The following is a 13255-nucleotide window of genomic DNA, read 5'->3' as shown; positions in this document are numbered from 1 at the left end:
TTGTTTCTTGACAGGACCCTGACTGATAGAGTCATTGTTGCCTGGAGTGAAACTAGGAAAAAGACTTTCAAAACAGGATTCTTGGTTGAGCTTATCATACATATTTGAGAAGCTCACAAATAACCTCCTTGTTAACCTCCTTGTTAAAAGGAACTGGGGTTCTAGTAACCCATGGCATGTGTTGGCATCACCATTACTTAGATTATCACAGGTAGGGATGGGATGAACTGCAGGTAGGAGGCAAGTTGCTGAAAAATAAACTGTCTGGGATATATCATTGCTATGGCAACAACAGTACTTATAAAACATGTAGAGCTGATTAAAAAGATTATGGGACCAGCTGGCTTTTTCTGATTTCCCTAGAGAGGATACTTACGGGAAAGAAGAAATTGGAGTTGGTAATCATTCAACTCAAAACAAACATAGAAAACCAGGCCAGGCACAGTGGCTCACACCTGTAATCCCAACACCTTGGGAAGCCAGGAGGTTCACTTGAGCCCAGGAGTTCAAAACCAGCCTAGGCAAAGTAGACCCTGGCTCTACAAAAAAAAAAAAAAAAAGTTTTTAATTAGTCAGGTGTGGTGGTACACACCTGTGGTCCCAGCTACTCAGGAGGCTGAGGGGGGAGGATTGCTTGAGCCCAAGAATTTGAGGCTGCAGTGAGCCATGATTCTACCACTGCACTCCAGCCTGGGTGACAGAGCAAGACTCTGTCTCAGTAGGAAGGAAGGAAGGAAGGAAGAAAGGAAGGAAGGAAAGAAGGTTGGTTGGTTAAGATTCCTTTGTCTTACACAGTAACAGAATGAATAGCTGAGGCCCAAGGGCAAGCCTGTTTTTAGGAGATGTAGAGTTGAAAAACCCACTAAGTGCTCAGCACTATCATGTCTGTTCACCAAGATAAGGGTATTGGTTGGTGATGAATGAGGGGAAGCCTGAGATAGGGAGGAGGCCATCTGAGCAATCAGAAATGAGGTTGAGTGTGTTGAACCCCCAGATCTTTTTGAACCTTCCTTGAAAGTGGAATCAATCCCTCCCCACTCTGAGTTTCACTGCCTTTTTCCTGGGGCAGAAAAAAAAATTTAAATGATTGTACCGGGGGTAGTTGCTTCAAAAATGAATGTTTCTTATGCTCAGGACCTTGCCAGACCCTCAACCGTTCTTGTCTCCGAGTTCATGATGAGAGTTTGATCCTAACAGAGGCAAGACAAAGAAGTGCAATGTCCCCTACAGGATTCTGAAGGGTATGTATGGGAGCAATTTGAAGGGCATGGCACCAAGAAACTGAAATATATAAAGCTGTTTGGACTGCATGCATTGATATGGGTATGCGTAACCCAGAATTAGAATTTAATAAACTGGCTTCAGTGCCAGGGAGTAGTGTTACCAGTCTACTGGATTGGTTAACTGAAGCCTGGACTCAAGAGTGAGAAGTAGTCAATGAGATTAACATGCTAAAAATCCTCTGGTTTACTGTAGAAGAAGGAATCCAAAAGCTCAGTGAGGTGGAGATATTGAAGCAGGTCTATTATGAGCGACCTCCATAGCCACTCCTACGCTTACCCACTAGAAGGACCTGAGGACACTGCCTTCACCAAGACATTACGAAATTAAGTAATTCCTTGATGAGAGGGGAAGACATTTGTTGGTGGGAAAGGCAGTAATCGGCATCTTTTAAAGATCTGCAGTAGCTCTTCTCCATAAGCCGATGATGATAGAGGGAAACGCTGCAGAAGAACCAATGCTCCCTGGCTTTGGTGGGGAAAATGGGACCCTAGCGTACTGGAGGACAGGCAGCAACCCTGACCACCACAGGCGAGGGGGGCACAATGATCACTAAAGCCACAAGAACTAAGTTGTTATCGGAGGGTTTAGACTCGCAGGATTCTGGGGTTGTCTAATAGATCGTGGAATCCCTGTCAATGAAAGGAGTGGACAGACTACAAGGATGCTGCTTGGTAATTATAAATGGAAGAATTCCAGGTCTGCTGGGCAGACACCTCACTCTAGCTGCTGTAGCAAGGAATTCAGGGCCTCTTAACTAGTTTCCACACCTAAGTGAGTTCACCTGGCCAGCCCAGTGGCTCACACTTGTAATCTCTGTGCTTTGGGAGGCCAAGGGGCAGGAGGATCAGTTGAGCCCAGGAGTTTGAGGCTGCAGTGAGCTTTAATTGCATCACTGCACTCCAGCCTGGGCAAGAGAGGGAGACCCTGACTCTAAAAAACAAATACATAGTATATACACCCAAAACCCTTTGACTGAGCAAGAACTTTGAGGAAGGATCCTGCAATGCAGCCACAGATATTCTCCCTAAATCATCTCCCAGGGCTTTCCCAGAGGGTCCTACTGCCATTTAAGAGACTATCTGGATATTGGGGAAAGTGAAATACCTGGCCTTCTGCGTTATTAGATATTGGCTGTGAAGACCAGAGACCCATTCTATCTATGGTCATTTCCCTAACCCCAGAATGTACAGTGGGAATAGATATATTTAGTAACTGGTAGACTCCCTACTGTGGTTCTCTGGTCTGCGAAGTGAGGGCTATTTGGGTAGGAAGGGCAGGGTAGAAACTTCTGGAACTGCTTCAGCCTTTACTGAGATCATAAACCAAACACAATGCTACATCCCCATGATAATTGCCACCATCAAAGATTTGAGAAATGCAGTGATAATTCTTTGATTGTTGTTTTGCTTTTAAAAAAATTATAAAAAACACATAACATAATTTACCATCTTACCCAATTTTAAGCACACAGTTCAGTCGTGTTATATATATTCACATTGTGTGATGGATCTCCAGAACATTTTCTTCTTGCAAAACTCAAACTCTACACCCATAAACAACAACTCCCTATCTCCCCCTTTTCCCAGCCCCTGGAAACCACCATTCTACTTTGTTTCTGTGAATTTGACTACTTTAGACACCCAGGGTGATAATTCTCAACACAACACCATTAAATGCATCTGTTTTCCCAATGCCAAAGCCAGAAAGGGCACAAAGATGACTACAGACTGTCACAAACAGTAGCAGATGATGACGCCAACCACTGCTGCAATGCAAATGTGGTATCTTCACTAGAGAAAATTAACACAGCTCCTGGAAATTAGTGTGCACTTAGCAATTTTTTCCATCCTTATTAGCAATATAATCAGAGGTAGTTGCCTTCATATAGTAGAAAGAACAGTATACCTTTACTATCTAGTCTCAGGGCTGTATATATTTATAGATAGATATAGGTACCAACATTCAATAGACAGACAGGGAATAAAAAGACAAAGAAATTAAATATGAAAAATACAACTCAGTAAAAAAAGAAAGGATCAATCAGGAGATCTAAATCAGAAAAACAGAAATTCTTTGTAAAAAAAGGAAATAGAAAATAAATTATCTAAAAAGAATTTTTTAACATTCAGATTAAATAACATGAATTTCTCAATTTAAAATAGCCACAATTTATCATCCACACCGTGAATTTTTTTAGGAAAACATACACTAAAGCAAATCATCATGAAATTTCAGAAGCCCGGGGATAAAGAGGAGATCTTAAAAGCCTCCAGAAGAACAAAACAGTTCAATACACAGGATTTGTAATGAGGATGGTCTCAGACGTCTCAAAATCACTGAATGCTAGAAGGTAATGGAAACTTGCCTTCAAAATTTTAAGGAAAAAAATAATTGTAATCCCTAGCCCCCAGTGTGGCTATGTTTGGAGATGCGGCCTCTAAGAAAGTAATTGAGGTTAAATGAGGTCATTTAGATAGAGCACTGATGTGATAGGATTAGTGTACTTCTAAGAAGAGACACCAGAGAGCTCACTCTTGCTATCTCTGTCCCTGTGTCCACTCTTGGAAGAAAGACTTTGTGAGGACACAGCAAGAAGGCAGCCATCTGCAAGCCAGGAAGAGAGCCCTCACCAGAAACAGAATCAGCTGGAACTTTGACCTTGGACTTCCAGCATCCAGAACTGTGAGAAAATAAATAAATGTCTGTTGTTTAAAACACCCAGTCTGTGATATTCTGTTAAGGCAGCCCAAGCTGACTAATGCAGAGTTGAAACTCATTCAAGTGTAAGAGTAGAATAAAATTATGTTCAAACATGCAAACTCTCAAAAAATAAACCTGTGATGTGCCCTTTTACATGATGTACCCTTTTACGAAAAGTTTCAGGGGGATGTGCTTGACAAAGTATAGCAATAAACCAAGAAAGGGTAAGGCATGGAATCCAATTCAGGAAAGAGGCAAAGGAAATTTCCACGGTGACAGTAGAAGGAAAACCAGTACTCAGACATCTTCCTGGAGAGAACTCATCCAGGTTGGAGCAGGGGAATCTGGGGCTACAGAATGAATGTTACCAGTGGGGGAAATGAAAAAAGAGAGAGAAGGGAGAGAGGAAAAAAGGGAGGGTAAGAGGGAGGGAGGGCAGGCAGGCAGGCCTGCCCACTACATTTGGATGTATTGTGGGGAAATTTATATTTTAACAGATAGAGTTTGGGACTAAATTAAGTAGGTGAGGCCAAGCATGGTGGTTCACACCTGTAATCCCAGCACTTTGGGAGGCTGAGATGGGCAGATCACTTGAGGCCCAGAGTTCAAGACCAGCCTGGCCAACATGGTGAAACCCCCCTCTACTAAAAATACAAAAATTAGCTGGGGTTTGTGGTGGATACCTGTAATCCCAGCTACTCAGGAGGCTGAGTCAGGAGAATCTCTTAAACCCGGGAGGCGGAGGTTGCAATAAGCCAAGATCGCGCCACTGCACTCCAGCCTGGGTGACAGAGCGAGACTCCGCCTCAAAAAAATAAATAAATAAATAGGCAAATAGAAAGGTTAAAAATGTAAAATAAATAGTATACTTGATCTATAGAAAGCAAAAAGTTGAATAAAAGTAAATGGAATTATAATACACTACAAGGCACAGCAATGGATACTATTTACATAGTCATAGTAACAAATACTGATTTATCAAATATGTAGTAATATTGGTAGAATAGGGTGTTACATGTGTGGAGGGGCGGGGGGAAAGTGTAAAAGTATGAAATCCTCACCTTCCATCATGGAAATTGGTGGGAAGGGAGGAAGAAGAAATAGTGATGTCTCTGCATTATTTAGAAATATGGGGGTGAATAGCAAAAAGAATAGCTAAAATAGCGAAAAAGAGAAGGTAAAGTGGAAAGTAGTCGGGCCTTGCCAAATGTTTTAATTTACAACTCTGGGCTTTTTCTGTTTTTAAATGTAATAATAATTATAATAGAGCACCAAAGAAAGAGAATCTTCCTTCAGAATTATCAAACAACAATTTTTAATGGTAGAATCTAATCCTTCCTCTTTAAGTTCTAACAGGAGCAATGTAGTTGATGGCAATTTTCTAAAAAGAGTAACTCTTTGAGTCCCAATGATTCTTTTGCTTAAATAAGCAAGAAGTTTAGCTTTTAGGATTTTTTATTTCAGATATTAAAACATCAGCACAAACACTTGTTTTTTTTTTTAATGGAAAGAAAAGAAAAAGGAATTCCCTCTGGTTAATTGTATGGCTTTAATGTCACAGATCAGGAGTGACAATAATATATACTTGGCCCTGCTATATATTGCTATCAGAAGGTGTTACTCAAGATCACCTATTCCAAAACAAAATCTGAGGTTGTGGTTCCATGTCTAAAAATCCCACATTGCGAGACTGTTTGGTTACTGAGGGGTATTTAATATAATCACTTCACCTTGAAGGATTCACCAAAAGCTAATATTACTTTCATTTAGATGTCTTCTTTTTCCCATTTATATTGGAAAGATTAAGGATATCATGATTATACTGTATTGTATAGAAACATGGAATTAATGGTTCCATTTGTTTTTGTATTGGAAAAACACCGACATTTTTTTATTTTATAAATAAGAATAAAATTACATCAAAATGGAATAAACAATGCACTTCATCCATGAAAACAACTTTTCTGAATTTGACATCTGGCTATGCCCACTGCAACTATCTAATAAAGTGTGTGTATCTTCCCCAAATTGGAAACCTAAAACACCATCCATCAAGAATCTATAAGAGTATAATCTCACTATTCTGTCATCCAGAATATTGATCACAAGCTCAGTATCAAAGCAAGATTTCACGGGTAATTGCTTGATGATAAAAAGACCATTATTTCCTGATGATCAGAGAACTAGATACCAGGACCACATCACTTTTAATCCTCGTAGAATGACAAACACTGAATTGTGCAGTGGCATTGTGCCAGCTGCTTGCTTTGAAAGCTATAATAAGCAGCTACACAGAAGTCCTTATCATATCCATTTAACAAATTAGTGATCAGCACGTATTTGTTATAAACCTCCTGATTCTGAAATATTTTTCTAAAAAATGTATAAACAACTTGCTCTAGGATACCGTTCCTGTATTTTCCCAATGTTCTGCATGCTATGATAAATTCTTAGGCAGTAAGAGTTGGCCCAACTCATGGTACCATCCACTCTCAGCCAATGAGCTCTAGCACACCACACTGCATCATTTAGTCAATGAGGGTGCTATCTGTGTTGTTATTCCATCTACTTTGTGTTCTAATGAACGGTTTTGACTCATGACAAAAATTGTGCAAGAGGCAGCACTCAACACTTCTGAAAGAAACAAAGGAAGACTATTATGGTGGATGTTAAAGAGGCAATTGCAGGCCAAGCATGGTGGCTTCTGCCTGTAATCCCAGTGCTGTGGGAGAATCGTGAGGCCAGGAGTTTAAGACCAGCCTGGTCAAGACAGTAAGACCCCCGTGTCTTCCAACTATATATATATATATATATATATATATATATATATATATATATCTGGGTGCAGTGGTGTGTGCCTGTACTCCCAGTTATTCAGGAGGCTGAGGTGAGAGGATCCCTTGAGCCCAGGAATTTGAGACTGCAGTGAGCTATGTTCACACCACTGCACTACAGCCTGTGCAACAGAGAAAGGCATTGTCTACGGGGGGGGGAATAAAAGAAACTTCATTGCATCTTAAGTGCTTTCAAAGAAACAACAACAAAAAAATAGAAAGATTGATACGTAATCAGAGGTTGCTGAATGCCCTCTTACATTTGCAGTGAATTATAATCATGACCATAGGACTGACCAAAAATCATCAGCAGAGAATCAAGACTTGTCACGGCTTCACGGCTTCCAGAAAATCTGAAGCAGCCCAATGAGCTATTGCCAGTGAATGATGGAGGGAAGAATGCATCTCCACAGAGACCGTGTTATAATAATCCTGTCTGCCACTGGCCAGGTTAGTGCTACCAAATTCAAAAAATTAATTTCCCACTACTCTCCAAAAGACAGATACCCAGACAGTGGTGTGAAGAGTGGATTAAGGGTGGCAAGACTGGAGGCGTGATTAATAGTTTGGCTGATTTTTAAAATGGGTTTACAATAGGGCTTTTATTAATCAGGGGAGGTTAACGTATGCTGCAGTAATAAACTCCAAAATCTCTGTGATTGAACAAGATAAGGATTAATTTCTCGCTCATGAAAAGTCCAAAGTGTGTTGAAGGTAGCTCTTACACCTCTTAAAACCGACGCCTTCCAAGATCTATGCAAAGGGGAAAGAAGAGCTGGAAAAGCGAAGTAGATGACATCACATCCATGACATTCCAATAGCCCATGCCCCACTGGCCTAACTAAAAGGGAGACTGGAAAATATAGTCCTCCTGTGAGCACAGGAAGGACAAATGGGGTTCATGAGCCTCTATCAGCCTGTATCACATCGATGTTGCTGAGGACATGAACACTAAGTCAATGAACTACTCTCTTTGTAAATCTCAGTACCAGGAATGGGCAACCTACTTTTAGTAGGGGGACTTGCATTTTCTTTTCCCTTTTTTTTTTTTCTTTTTTTTTTTTTTTTTTTTCTTGAGAAGGAATCTCACTCTGTCACCCAGGCTGGAGTGCAGTGGCACATTCTTGGCTCACCGCCACCTCCGCCTCCCAGGTTCAAGCAATTCTCATGCCTCAGCCTCCTGAGTAGCTGGGACTATAGGCGCCCACCAGCATGCCTGGTTAATTTTTTGTATTTTAGCAGAGACAAGGTTTCACCATGTTGCCCAGGCTGATCTCGAACTGCTGACCTCAAGTGATCTGTCTGCCTCGGCCTCCCAAAGTGCTGGGATTATAGGCCTAAACCACCGCACCCAGTCTAGGACATGCATTTTAGGGTATAATTTTACCCCAAGAGTCCTCTTTCTCTCCCTATCTACCCCCAGTTTCTTCACAAAATGCTTTGTTCTCTTGCTCTTTATTTTTATAAAGTATTTTAAGTTCTTTGGGAATGAGATTAAATACCAATGATTTTTTTTTTTAAATAAGCCAAACTGTTAATCCTGCCTCCATTCTTGTCACCTTTAATCCACTCTTCATATCGCCACCTGGGTGACATTTTCTAAGAAGCACATTTTCTAGTAAGCTGTTCAGTGGGTGGCTCCCTACAAAGTACAGGATCAAGTGTCAAGTCCTCAGCATGGCATTCCTAGTCCTGGTGATCCAACATCAGCCTCCCCTTTCCACCCTTATCAACTGTCATTCCCAATTTTGAACCCTGTGCTTCATCCATACACACTAATCTTCCCAAGTGGTCTAGAAGTTGGGATAAAAAAAACTCTTTCCTTTTTTAAATTTTTATTTTTATTTTAAGTTCTGGGGTATATGTGCAGGATTGTTACATAAATATGTGCCACGGTGGTTTGCTGCACCATCAACCCATCACCTAGGTATTACGCCCCCCATGCATTAGCTATTTTTTCTAATGCTCTTCCTCCCCCAACCCCACCCTCCAACAGGCCCCAGTGTGTGTTGTTCCCTTCCCTGTGTCCGTGTGTTCTCATTGTTCAGCTCCCACTTATAAGTGAGAACATGCAGTGTTTGGTCTTCTGTTCCTGCATGGGTTTGCTGAGGATAGTGGCTTCCAGCTCCAACCATATCCCTGCAAAGGACGTGATCTCTTTCCTTTTTATGGCTGCATAGTATTTCATGGTGTATATGTACCACATTTTCTTTATCCAATCTATCAGTTATGGGCATTGGGGTTGATTCTATGTCTTTGCTATTAGGAATAGTGCTGCAATGAACACACATGTGGATGTATCTTTGTGACAGAATAAATCTTGCAGTTTCTAATCATGACATGCAGCCATACCTCCACATTTCTCCATCATAATCTCTCTCCCTGGAGTACCCCCTTCTGCTTTATCCCAATTTCAAGACTCATATCTCTTCAAAGACTTTTTTTTCCAACCACTCTTTGCACTTTAAGGTAGCAGCTAGCACACTCTACTTGCTATTATTTGTCTACAGACTTTTATCCCATACTAGGCAGTGAGCAGCAAAGTCAATGGACAATATTGTACCCATCTTAGAGCCTAACACAAAGAAACTGTTTAATAAATGTCTGGGGAATGAATGAGTGAATGAAATATAAATGAGGGGAATATATTTATAAAACCTTGAGGATAAACTACCTGACCTGAGAATAAACCTTGAAGTAGTTGAGGTTCAACCACTTGAGGTGCCATTTTGTTGTTTACAATAAACCCAAAAATATAAGAGAACCGTTATGGAATTGTTACAAGTCAGTTAATCACAATGCTTTCAATGTATGTTCTGTTCAGCTCATTAATCTTGGTAATACCATTAGAAGAAAGCCAGTGTGTGTGTGGTATGTCTCCAAGGGCAGGAAGGTGGCGAAGGGAGGCGAATCCGAGAGGGTAGAGGGAGGGGAAGGGCGGGAGGAGAAAAAGGTGGGAGGAGGACCAGCTGGGAGGGTGGTGGCTCACTCAGGACCCAGCAGGGGCAGCGCGATGAGGCGGGTGGCCCTGTTCCTGAACGGCAGCCCCCAAGAACAGAAGATCCTCAGACAGATTCTAAGCCTCCTGAAGGATTGTTAGGATTCCACACAGACTGGCTGACATTAAATGTTGCAGGGGCGGTACTTTACAACTACATGGAGCACTTCAGTGGATAAAGAACCTGACAGTATGCTGGCCCACATGTTTAAGGACAAAGGTGTCTGGGGAAATAAGCAAGATCATAGAGGAGCTTTCTTAATTGACCAAAGTCCTGAGTGCTTTGAACCCATTTTGAATTACTTGCATTTTAGACAGCTCATTGTAAATAATGGCATTAATTTATTGGGTGTGTTAGAAGCAGCAAGATTTTTTGGCATTTATTCATTGATTGAACACCTAGAAGTGGCAATAAAGAATTCTCAACCACCGGAGGATCATTCACCAATATCCCCAAAGGAATTTGTCTGATTTTTGCTAGCAACTCCAACCAAGTTAGAACTGCGATGCCAGGGTTTGAACTTCAGTGGTGCTGATCTTTCTTGTTTGGACCTTCGATTCACTAACTTCAAAACTGCCAATTTAAGCCACTGCAATCTTGCACATGCAAATCTTTGCTGTGCAAATCTTGAACGAGCTGATCTCTCTGGATCAGTGCTTGACTGTGCAAATCTCCAGGGAGTCAAGATGCTCTGTGCTAATGCAGAAGGAGCATCCCTGAAACGGTGTAATTTTGAGGATCCTTCTGGTCTTTAAGCCAGTTTAGAAGGTGCTAATCTGAAAGGTGCGGATATGGAAGGAAGTCAGATGACAGGAATTAACCTGAGAGTGGCTACACTAAAAAAATGCGAAGTCGAAGAACTGTAACCTCAGAGGAGCAACTCTGGCAGGAACTGATTTAGAGAACTGTCTGTCTGGGTGTGATCTTCAAGAAGCCAACCTGAGAGGGTCCAACGTGAAGGGAGCTATATTTGAAGAGATGCTGACACCATTACACATGTCACAAAGTGTCAAATGAGGATTTTAGGGGCTGGAGGAAGATGTAGAAAATGAAAATGTTTTCCTTATCACTTTTCTTTCTCCACCCACTCAGTTGTCTAGAAGAAATAACACTGTAAGGAAATTTTTAAAAAAACTTTCAGAGGATTATGCTTGTTCTCAGTGGTGCATAAGAGAAAAAACTGACTTTTTTTTCCATATTCTGATTTGTAACACAAAAGCACTCATTCAATAGATGTAGGGAAACTAGATATTGCTGCCTTTTGAACGGGGTAGGGGCGTTTACCTGGTTTTATGACCAGGAGTAGTATCTATTATATTTGCTTTTAAATAGGCATGATGTGGAAATACCATCTTGGTTTGAGAGGCATTTGAGGATTTTAATTTATGGAAAGCACAACATATGCAATTATATTTATTGAATACCTAGATGCAGTATGGATATTTAAATTGTTAAAACTTTATGAAAACTTGGAAAACGTTTTTCAGGTTCATAAATAGCTTTAGTGATCCCTCCCTCTTTAAATACCTGTCACACTGTATGAATATGGTGAGACCAGACTCCCTAAGATTCTTTTCAGGGCTCATTTTCATAATGTTTACTTTTTAGGACAAAACAGTAGCTAAATTAAAGTAATATCCAGTTCTTACTGATTGAGACAGAGTGGAAAGAAAGACATCGTTGTACATCACTGTCATTCCAAAGGTACAGTGGAACTCCGGATGGATGAAGAACTTACCTATCACTACAACACTTATAAATGAGAATTTCTCAGAATTTCATTCTAGGCAAGTTCCACTCAACACCAGACCAAGCAATTCTATCTATTTACACTATTAGCCTAGTTTTCTCATACAATCATCACAAGCATAGGAAGATACTTCAAAACCAAAAAACCAAGGTGCATCATTAATATTCATTTAATTCAAATACCAAATAGTTTATATAGGGCCAGCTTAGAAATAGATACTAAATTCAGAGCTACTGCAATCAAAACTTATATGAATGAAGATGGTAGAGTTGCCTGTTAAAAGGCAATGTAATATAATTGCAGCTAGAACCCCACAGTTGGGAATGAGGAATTTTAAATACATTTGATTACAGCCACCAAAAAAAATATATAAAGTAAAAATAAAGGCATTTGGCTGGTCCAAGATGTAATACCAATCAGTCAGCACCTGTGATTCTTTTACTTATTTTTTTGTTTTTTTTTTAAACAAATTTTAGCCCAGTTTTCTTGAGTCATTACCTCTCTGCAGCAGCAGAGGAAGGGCCTGTACCTCCCTACCAATGACCTAGTGTCCTTATTTCTACCCCAAGAGCAGGGATATTAGCTGTGTCCAAATGGGTTCTGAATTCTACAGACTCATCAACACGAGGCAAGGAATCATTGAAAAACCCATGCCTCCTTTGGGAGAATGACATATCTTTAGTATTTATGTAGCTTATTCTTCTATATCTACACATTCAAAGCTTTCCTTAACAGTAGAGGGTACATACACATAGTGGGAGGAGATCAGACCTTTACAAGTGAAGGAAAGCAACTTCAGAAATGAATTATTTTCTTTGCTTTATTATTTTTACCAAGACAGAGAAGTATTATACTGAGAGATAATCTATTTGCATAATCAATATGTGCCTAAATTATATTTAAATTATTTCACTCTATACTATGTTTTCAGGAATTATAGAATGTGTTATTCATTCACCTAAAGATACCTCTGTAGAAATAACCTAAAACTGCAGTAGGATATGAAAGATCTAAACATGGTGTGCTTAGAAACTGCAGATTTTACATCTAATGTATACTGTATTAATAAACAATATAAAGTGTTTTAAAAAAAAAAAAGAAGAAGAAGAAGAAAGCCAGCACCTGTTCACAGGAATACTAGGTGACTGTAGCTGATCTTGAATTCCATAAAAAGCAGAAATCTGATTCCCAGGGCTGACCATGAAGAATGTTACAAGGGGGGAAATGATTGTTGCCAGCATCAGATATCCCCCTGCCTTCTCACTCCCTTGTGGGATGACGCTAAATGATGCTAAGTGTTGGAGAAGGAATGCGCTTGACCACCCAAGTCAACCCAGCACTGCATTCTAGTCTCTGCCTTTCTCCAGCAACTGGCGGTGTGGGATCAAGGAGGTCACTTCTCCCTGGGCCTATTTTTCTCCCCTTAGAATGAAAGGTGCCCTAGAGATCTAATTCAAAATGCCAATTTTTACAGCCACACACCCAAATCTTTCTTTGTATTCTCTTTGACAGCAGACTCCTTCCTTGTGTCTCCCTGGAGGGCATTCATTTCACACTGATTTCTTGCCTCCGTAGGTTTCTGGCCAGGTGGAGTTGAGCACATGGTTGCAATGCCTCTCTGCTTTCTGTCCACCTCCACAAACCCTGAGCCCCTTACTTACTCCCTTATTTAAAATCCCTTTTCGCTG

The 13255-nt window shown here is 40.5% G+C and overlaps 1 pseudogene; it reads left to right on the top strand.

Moving 5' to 3' along the window:
- The first annotated feature begins 9884 nt into the window (after nucleotides 1-9884).
- LOC100440958 (BTB/POZ domain-containing protein KCTD9-like) lies at nucleotides 9885-10919 on the top strand (annotated as a pseudogene).
- Nucleotides 10920-13255: the final 2336 nt, after the last annotated feature.

The sequence above is a fragment of the Pongo abelii genome, chromosome 7 (genome assembly GCF_028885655.2).
Source record: "Pongo abelii isolate AG06213 chromosome 7, NHGRI_mPonAbe1-v2.0_pri, whole genome shotgun sequence".
Lineage (NCBI taxonomy): Eukaryota > Metazoa > Chordata > Mammalia > Primates > Hominidae > Pongo > Pongo abelii.
The sequence above is the reverse complement of the archived record's forward strand: the minus strand, read 5'-3'. Positions and strand labels throughout refer to the sequence as shown.